This window comes from Labeo rohita, chromosome 19 (assembly GCF_022985175.1).
Source record: "Labeo rohita strain BAU-BD-2019 chromosome 19, IGBB_LRoh.1.0, whole genome shotgun sequence".
Classification (NCBI taxonomy): Eukaryota; Metazoa; Chordata; class Actinopteri; order Cypriniformes; family Cyprinidae; genus Labeo; species Labeo rohita.
The window spans coordinates 26,183,444-26,194,021 of record NC_066887.1 but is presented as its reverse complement, the minus strand read 5'-3'; positions in this window follow the sequence as shown (position 1 = coordinate 26,194,021).

Here is a 10,578-nt window from a genome sequence, read left to right as displayed (position 1 = left end):
AATAACTATTCAAAGAACGAAAGTTTCTGAAAAATTAAATCTGAAGTTGATGTGCAGCATCTTAACTGACCTGAGAGCAGCTTTAATAGCAAGTCCAGACATATATATTTTTGCATATAAGGGTGTGTGTGTGTTTGAGTGGGTGGATTATTGAGTGTTGGAAGTACGCCTGCAAGCGTTTTGTCTTCATTTACATACTTCACCTCAACTTGCGGCGGCATTTGCATATTCAAAAACAAATGGGATTTCCAATCAAGTGCTTGATACCAGGCCAATCAGAACAAAACGTAAAGTGAATATTTGAGCGTATGCAACAGTTGCTGAGATGAGCACGATGAATGTAAAAATCCACGCCAGAGTGAGAAGTAAATAACTATTTTTGGCCCTGCCAAGAAAGAAATATTCCAAGGTCATGGCGAATGTGACCCGAACAAATGCTCTCCTAACATGATTTAAATACTTCTGTAGCCGGAAGGAGCCGTCTGCCAGTTTCTGCCTCTCCTCGTGGATCATTGAAGGGGTTTTGGAGCCCCAGCCTGAGCTTCAGTGGCAGGGAACACGTCGGGACGGCTTCTCTGCAGGCAGCAGATCAAAGCCAAGTAACGAGATTCCAAGAGCCGCATGTGGAGAGATGCTGGATTAGCAGGATTAAGTGGGAACGCACTACTGCTTGGGGAACCGCTTCCTTCAGGACTCGAACGGGGAAGCCTGAACTCACCGGGGCCAGCCGGGAGCCAGAGGAACCGGGGCCAGGGCCACCTTCTCTGTGAGTTTCATCCCGAAACAGCTCTGTTTGGCAGGGGACAATATAAGTCATGCTTTATCTCAGCTCTCCGGTGCTTATGTTTGGTTTATTTTTTTCCTCCTTCTGGGGAAAAGAGGATTGTATTGCTTTTTCTTTCTTTGTGGTATTTCTGGTCTGCCTCCACTTTTGTTCTTCTCATTCCAGAGACGGCCGCTAAGCCATCCGAACCATCACGGGGTTCTTCAGTTTGGCTGAGACGGATGTGAGTGATGTACAAACATGCTCACGCACATAAAAACTGTGAAACGCCACTTTATTTTTTCCATTCCACCAAGTCATAATTGCCCGAGGAATAGAGTAGCAAGCCTACGAGGGCGTTTAGAAATGATAATGGCTAGATAATGGCAATATTTCTGCGAGGCAACAAACAATTTGAGAGAAAAGGCTAGAAGCATTATCTGGACATATTTAAGTGTTGTGTTTCACGGAGACTGGCATCACTGGGAGCTATTTGGACTGGAAGTTCACTGCTAGTTCTGCAGGAGCAAGAGTTGGCATTTCATCCGCTACAAAAGCGAACAGAGTACCTACATAAATTTCTGCTGCTGCTCTATAAAGTATTATTGATTGTTTTTGAATTGAAACCTGCTATCCTCTCGCTCAGGAAAAAAAGAATCTAATATTACTTTGCTGTAAGGAGCAATTCATTAACATTAGTTACAGTTGAGGTCAAAAGTTGGCATCCCCCCTTTCAGAATCATTAAAAATGTTAATTATTTTACCAAAATAAAAGTGATCATATGCAACTAATATGCAACTATTACAGAAAGTTAAAACATGCATTAAGAGCTGGGTGGTGAAAACTTTTGAACAGAATGGAGATGTGTACATTTGTCTTGTTTTGCCTAAATATCATATTTGTTTTTCATTTAGTACTGCCCTTCAGAGGCTACAGAAGATAGTTGCATTTTCCCCAGAAGACAAAATAAGTTACATTTATCCTGATTTTCAGAAATTTTTCACCCCTCGGCTCTTAATGCATTCATTCACGTAAATGCAAAGTATTAAAAATCAAGGAGATGTAAACTTTTGAACCGGGTCATTACTATCATTTTCTTATATATACTATATAAAAACCATCTTTTATGTGGAATATCTTATTCAGGTCAGTACTAAATAAACAATAACATGCATTTTGTATGATCCCTCTTATTTTGGTATAATTAACATTTTTAATGATTCTGAAAGGGGGATGCAAACTTTTGTGCTCAACTGTAATACAGTAGATTTCATGAATTAAAAATGAACAAAAATATTTTTGCTAATAAATTAATCTAGGTAAATGTTAATTTGTTAATACACTATACTATTTTTCATTTCATTAATGTTTGTGCAAAATACATTAAAGGAAAAACTTCACCTTAAAAATGCTGAATAATAATCATAAAAAGAACAACATCAGTTAAATGTATTAATTTAGCTAATACTTACAAATAAGACAAAACTGGGAATAAGAACATGCTAACACTCTACAGTAGTAAATGCATTATGTTTCATGAACTAAAAATGAACAGCATTTAGTAATCTAGTAACTTTATAATGCTTATGTTAAATATACTGTACTAATGTTCATTGCTAATTCATGTTTGTACATTAAAAGCATAAAAGTTTTACTTAAAAAAAAGTTAAATAAAAATCTCACATCAATTACATTTATTAATTTAAAATGTTCAGATGAGGCAAAAACAGAATTATAAGGATTAATTATTGAGAATTTTTTGCATTTTATTTTACTTTCTAACAGATAAAAAAAAAATGTATGAAATTTTTTTGTAAGCAGGCCTACTGTTTTTTCTTCTGTTAACATTGTGTGGTACAAAAATAAAAACGTTTCTTACAGTATCCGAATTTAAAAAGCATAAAGTTTCTAAAATAAAAGGTTAAACAAATAAATATAAATAGTAAACAACGTATAAAATGATAAAAATGCCAACAAAACATAGCCTAGTTTGTATTGTTCATATAGTTCATAATATCTAATGCATTACCAAAGTTAACAAATTGAGCTTTCTAAATAAACTGAATGAGTGTAAAGTGATACAGAGAATATGTTCCTTAAATCCTGGGATAAAACAATTTCTCCACACTTTTAGTATCATTAGTGCTGTCTTCTTTGGAGAAACAACACGTCTATACCTAAACACTGGCTCTACATGACAGCTTTACAAATATAACAGTTGCAGTCACTATGAGTGTCACATCAGACGACCATTAGTTCCCCATACATTTCCCTATGGGCTTTTCTCACAATGCAACAGTCAAAACATATAAGAAATGTGGTACCTCAAGGCTACCTCTGGTCAGGGCACATGCAGGCTGCATATAAGTAGATTTGTTCTGCCCATTAATCTTGACAACATGCCTTTATAGGTCCACGATACCCTGCTGGGCTGGGCTGTGTTTTGTTTTGCTCACTGTTAGCGATATTAGTGTGACACTGGGTCCCATTCCACCTTCTCCAGCTTATGAATTAGGGAGAAAACTCCCTTTAGAGGGTTCCACCATCACTCACAGAGACAGTGGTACACGGCTGTTAATACTCTACTCACTGTGGTTCAACCCTAGCAGTGCGACCTGGCTAGTCCTGTGGGACTGCATATGTGATTAATGTAGCATTCTAGGCTGGGAGTTTTCATTTTCCCCCTATCAAGGGAACCAGTCTCTGGGGGTCTAGCTTGTGCGGGTGAAACTGTGTTCTGTGTACTGTAATTCTCAGGTGTCCCATACATAAGACACCCAGAAGGACAAAATGCACCCTCAGTGTATTACTCCAGTGTGGTTGCCATAGAAGGTTGACACCAGTGTTGAAAAGCTACAAGCTACTCATAATTTAATGCAATTTAGTCAAGTCTCATTACAGGCTATTAATAAAAACTACTTTTAAGTTTATTTGTTTATTTTTCCCTAAATTATTGTAAACTGACTAAAATCTAGCACAAAACAATAAGAATCTCAATTATGATGACAGAATTCAACTTTAGCAGATCAATTCACACTAAATACGACCAAAACAATAGAAACAAATGCAGTTTTGTAAATCGGTTCATTCGAACAGTTTCTTTCAAAGAACCGGTTCAGTGATTCTTTTACATCTTTAGCTGTTCGAGTCGCTGACTTGCGAATCATTTAGACTGATTCCGTTTCGAAACGTTCACGGTGCTTCTGGGTAACACAATCCAGGCCTGCAATCCCAATGTGCATATTATCCACCATAAAGTCTATGTGATAGTAGTAATTTTCAATACTATTTAGAGCAGATAGGGTGGATAGTATGCACACTGGGATGCAAGGACGGCCTGTTTTGTGAACCGGTTCAACCGATTCACTGAAAAGATTAAACAAAAGATAAAATATGCATAAAATAGCTTTTATAAACCCCACTGCAAATGTTTTATTGAACATATAATACATTAAATGCAATAAAATATAATAAAACACCAATAAATATGAAGTGTCTGTATAATATATGGATTTTTAAATATTTTATATTAATTTGCAGGGCTTGATTTGTTTGTTTTATGGAGAGCTCGTATATAGAGCCCAGTAAGAGACTATTAACTACAACTCATCCTTTTAATTACACAAAATGTTTTTGGCATAAAAGAAAAATCGATCATTTTGACCCATACAGTGTATGGTTGGCTATTGTTACAAATATACCCGTGCTACTTGAGACTTTTTTTAAGGTTTTGTGGTCCAGAGTCACAAATGTCTCGTTAAAATGTCTACAAATTGATGAAACTGATCTAAGATCAGGTAAAAAACGTAGACGCTGTTCTAAACTCAATTAACTCGCATGATTCACGGTTTTACAGAGATCATCGCTCCCCAACTGCAAACCATTGAAATTTCAAGACCTTTCGAAACAGTTATGACGCCATGAAGCCACGTTTACTGAAATCACGTGACTTTGGCAGTTTGATACGTGCTCCAAACCACAGTTTCTAAACAAATGATTCATAAAAGTTTTGCATAAAAGCATTGTTTCGAAAGCGCCAAAAACTAGTGTTAGCATTTACTCCCCCCCATGTTGTTCCAAACCTGTGCGAATTTTTTTCTTATGTTGAACGAAAACAAAGCCGTTTTGAAAAATGTTGCTAACCAAACTGTTCCTGGTAGCCACTAACTTCCAAGCTGTAAGTATTTTCGTTGTCATTTCATGATAATATGGAACCAGTATATTAACCCTTATGAAAATTAACCATGGTTTTACTACAAATAAAAAAAAAAAAAAAAAAAAAAACACAGTTACTATACTTAAACTATGGTAACTACAAATTAACCATGGTTTTGGTATTCTATAGTTTAACCAGTGGTTAATCTTATAGTTTAACTGTGGTATTACAAATAGTAATCAATATGCCACAAAAAAACATGGTAACTGCACTTTTACTATAATAAAACCATGGTTAATTTCCGTAAGAGAACTAATGTTAATGAATAGAACTTTGTTGTAAAGTGCTGCTTATGTCTTTTTACTCTTGTAAGGCAAAGTCCACTGGTTATCAAATCCAAACCCACAAAACACAAAATATGCAGGAATAAGGCAAAGTGTGTGTTTGTGTCTGTGTGTAATGGTGCACAAAAGTATGGAACAAAATCACTTTGGCACAGAAGAGGTCAATTCCAATACAATTTCAAAATTTGGGGCGGCAATTGGCTTGGAAATTGAAGCAAAAGACAGTCCAATTTACGGACCATTTCAATTCCATCCCTGTCTCCAGCTGGAAGGCTATTCTGAAACCAGAACTGCCACAGAATGCAACTTGCTTGTGAGACTTGGGTATGTTTATCACGTAAAGGATCTACCACACACACACACACAAACACTAACCCACCTCAGTGGTGTCTCAGCAGAGCAGGCCCTATTATCGGCGCTCTAAAGCTTGGTTATAAGTGCTTGTGATTGTTCACACTGAGGCAGAGAGGGCACAGGAAATGTGTCATTTACTTCACTTTCAGCGACATGATCGCAGCAAAACTACAATGACAGGGATGGGAATCGTATGTAATGTAACCACTGTAATTCTGGTTCCTTATATTGCTTAAAGGATACATTAATAGTTCTTAGAACTTCTGAGGAAGTAAAAAATAACTTTATATTATACCATATTTACTGTAAATTTTAAAACCAAGGTATTATTAATTTTTTGTTTAGTATTTCATCTCCATTTATTACAGCAAAACTGATCCTAATGTGAATTTTTATTGACTTTGCCATATTTGAACGCATTTAAGTGTCACAGCCAAGTACAGTTTTATGCGGAAGTTTGGGAACCACTTGCGGAATCTGTAAAAATGTGTCATTTCAACAAAATAAGAGAGGTCATACAAAATGCATGTTATTTTTTATTTAGTACTTGCCTGAATAAGATATTTTACATAAAATGTGTTTACATATAGTCTACAAAAATAGCTGAAATTCAGATTCTTCCGTTTTCCAGCATGCATATTTAAAACCTTTTCAGCAGTGACTGTATGGTTTTGTGATCCATCTTTTCACACTGAGGACAATTGAGGGATTCATACACAACTATTAAAAGGATCAAACATTCACTGATGCTCGGGAGCCGTGAAGTGAAAACCTTTTGAATTTGAAGATCAAGGTAAATTGTAGTTAATTTGTCATGGTACTGAAGGTGGAAAGAGCGCTGGTTATTCAATCCCTGCTGGACCTGGGACTTGAACCCTTTTGTAACCCTTTTGGTTACAAGCCCGACTCCCTAAACATTAGGCCACGGCTGCCCCCGTGCAAGTACCTGCTGTTGCTTCCGAAGGGCAGTACTAAATGGAAAAAAAAATGATATTTCAACGAAATAAGAAAAATTTGGACATCTTCATCCTGTTCAAAAGTTTTCACCCCCCGGCTCTTAATGCATTGAGTTTCCTTCTGGAGCATCAGTGTATGTTTGAACTTTGTGTTTGAGTCCCTCAGTTGTCCTCAGTGTGAAAAGATGAATCTCAAAATCATACAGACACTGCTGGAAAGGGTTCAAATATGCAAAAGATGCTGGAAAACCAGAAAACTGAGTCTGCAGGACCTGGAGGATTTTTCTGAAGAACAGTGCTCAGTTTAACTGTTCAGGACAAACAAGGGACTCGTGAACAACTATCACAAAACAAAAAAAAAAAAAAAAAACAGTCGTGGATTATTCAGATAACCACACACAGTATTAAGAACAAAGGGTTCCCAAACTTTTGAGGGGGGTATTTTAATAATTTCAGCAATTTTTTTGGTCTTGTGGACTTTGTGTAAACATCTTTCATGTAAAATATCTTACTCAGGACAGTACTAAATAAAAAAATAACATGCGTTTTGTATGATCTCTTTTATTTTGTTAAAATTATTCACATTTTCACAGATTCTACAAGGGGTTCCCAAACTTTCGCATAAAACTGAACAACAAAGCACAGCAATGATATTCAGTTAATATCTGTTATTACTTTACCAAACAATGTTAGTTTCAGTGAGTGAGTTAACCAACTGTGTGAGCTGATTCAGACCGATGAGTCATTTTGACTGATTTATGAAAACTCACTTGTTCATGCATCAAACTCTGGTGACACTGCTTTTTTTAATGCTAATGTCACTACAGTGACAAGAAATCACTAAAATGTTTACAAGAAAATACTATTTCAGTCTTTCAAAATTTCACATTTTTATTATTTGTGACCTTTACTAGCAGTTTCTAAGTGAAAATTGTTTAAAAGTAACCCTTTTTTTCAGTTTACAAGAAAAAAGTTAATAGTAGCAAATAAAACAAAGATTACTGTAGTACATTTTTTGCAAAAAAAAAAAAAATACTATTTCAAAACTTCACATTTAATTCAATGTGTTATTTCAGTATGTTACTAAGTGCATAAAAAGTGAGAGTGAGACTTTTGTATTTACTTGTATTTTTTTTTTTTTTTTTGCAATATTTAATCTTTCTCTAATCACATTTAATTTAATCAGCAACCTTGTAACTGATGTGGCACTGTAGATTTATTCTGAAACTGACTGTCTGTTTTTAGTCTTTACAATAACTTAAAACAAGTTCCAAGCAAGCAGATTTGTATTGAGATAAATGTAAACTGAATTTCCCTAGATGAGAGCAATAGAGAAACTATTGACCCAAACTGTTGTTTTCACTCCCTTGATAGCTCTTCTTTCTTCCGATTGTCAAATTTGACAAATTTGATTGGTCTAACCTTTACAGAGTGACTTAAAATCAGATAGGAGCTTTCTGCGGCGCAGCGCTGACAGATCTTGAGGACCATTGCAATTTGTTTGATAATCTCATCCTCCTTGTATTTTTTTCCTCTCTCAAATCTCATCTGTTTGTGCCCTATTACTCACTTTCATTTGGTATTCTACGCTCTTCCCCTTTTCCCTTAATGCAACCCCTTCTCTCTATCCCTCGTTTTCATATTACCATCTCTCTAGCCTTGTTTTATCCCTTTATTCCTGGCTCTCTTCCCCCTCTCTCTCCGTAATAACAGGCCTATGGTAAATGCTGCTCCCTCATGCCCTCCCTTGCTCTCTCCCTCTCCCACCAGCCAAATTACCAGTTGGTTACTATAGAGACGTGTTTATAAATGCGCTTTCCTCTTTTTATGATTCCCAATCTCCCCCTTTTTTCTCTCCACCTCCCCTCCTGCTTTTCTCTGCCAGCATTTCCTGCCCTGCAAGGCGCCTATTCTTTCCATTTTTTTTCCTTCGCGTTCTCTTTCGGCTTTCCATTTTTGGGTCTTATTATCCTTTTTTCCCCATCTCCATGCTATTTTTTGCCCTCTCGGTTCATTTTAGCATTATTCGGACTGTGTTTTTCATAAGTTGTCAACATTGCTCGAATCTCCCCCATAGTTCCCGGCAAGAGCGATCGGCTTCTATGACACATTTTGATTTGTTGTGCAGCTCTCGCAGTCTTTCACTGCGGAGAAGCCCTCGGTCCCATCTCAATTAAACAGCTGCGTCAAATGACTAATAATCTAAGATGTTTACCTCGCAAGCTGACTTTCTGTACCGACACAGGTCTCTTGAAAAAGAAAAAAAAAAAACACTGTAGTTGCTAAAGATGTTAGAGGGAGATTACAAATTGGACTGTATATCACTTATCAAATTACACTCAGGGGACCTTTTCACTAATCAAGTTAAGAAGAAGGAAATAAAAATGATAAATACCAAATACTGCATCCATCAGTCAAATTTGATCTAGAATGTGCATTTCAAATGCAGCTTAATATGTTTAGAGCAAAAGGTCAAGACAATTTAAAACAGCAAAGCGTATAAGTGTCATGGGAGACAAGTAGTTCTACAGTCTGCTGTAAATTCAGTCAGCATTCACCGTCATGTCATCCCATACTTTTAATATCTTAAAAATTGATATTTTGAGGAATTTGACATCTATATGCTTTTCCTTGCATCGAAAGTAGACTGTGATTGTCACAAAACACAGCATATTTAAATATAGGTGACTCTAAATGGCATTTGAGATCTGCGGAAGATCCCAACATTTCATTTGAATAATGGCTTAAATCTAAAAAAAGAAAAAAGAAAAAAAAAGGAAAATAAATCACATGGCTTTTAAACAATACAAAGCTAAGTAAATTGTGATTAAATTTAATTTTTAATTTGAACTAGCCCATTAAAGATTCATAACTAAAAGATATTAAGCTATGAGTAAATGCATTAAAATGATTTGAGCAAAAGTTATGAAAAATTAGTTTTGGTGGGAACGATTTGAATAAATAAAATAAAATAAAATAAAATAAAATAAAATAAAATAAAATAAAATAAAATAAAATAAAATAAAATAAAATAAAATAAATTATTTAAAAAAATAAAATGAAATAAAATAAAACTTGTGGTGTTCCCTTTCAAAAATAACCAGACTTTAAAAAATTGCGAATATATTTCTTATTATGCATTATTATTATAATTCGATCTTAAATTCAATTAAATTTTTCATTTGAACTAGCCCATTAAAGATTCATAACTACAAGATATTAAGCTATGAATAAATGCATTAAAATGATTTGAGCAAAAGTTATGAAAAATTAGTTTTGGAGGGAACGATTTGAATAAAATAAATAAAATAAAAAAAAATAAATAAAAAAAATAAAAAAAATAAAAAAAATAAAATAAAAAAAAAAAATAAAATAAAATAAAATAAAACTTGTGGTGTTCCCTGTCAAAAATAACCAGCCTTTAAAAAATTGCGAATATATTTCTTATTATGCATCATTATTATAATTCGATCTTAAATTCAATTAAATTTTTAATTTGAACTAGCCCATTAAAGATTCATAACTAAAAGATATTAAGCTATGAATAAATGCATTAAAATGATTTGAGCAAAAGTTATGAAAAATTAGTTTTGGTGGGAACGATTTGAATAAAAAATAAAATAAAATAAAATAAAATAAAATAAAATAAAATAAAATAAAATAAAATAAAATAAAATAAAATAAAATAAAATAAAATAAAACTTGTGGTGTTTCCTGTCAAAAATACCAGCCTTTCGAAAATTGTGAATATATTTCTTATTATGCATTATTATTATAATTCGATCTTAAATTCAGTAAAATTTTTAATTTGAACTAGTCCATTAAAGATTCATAACTAAAATATATTAAGCTATGAATAAATGCATTAAAATGATTTGAGCAAAAGTTATGAAAAATGAGTTTGGTGGGAACGATTTGAATAAAATAAAATAAAATAAAATAAAATAAAATAAAATAAAATAAAATAAAATAAAATAAAATAAAATAAAATAAAATAAAACTGG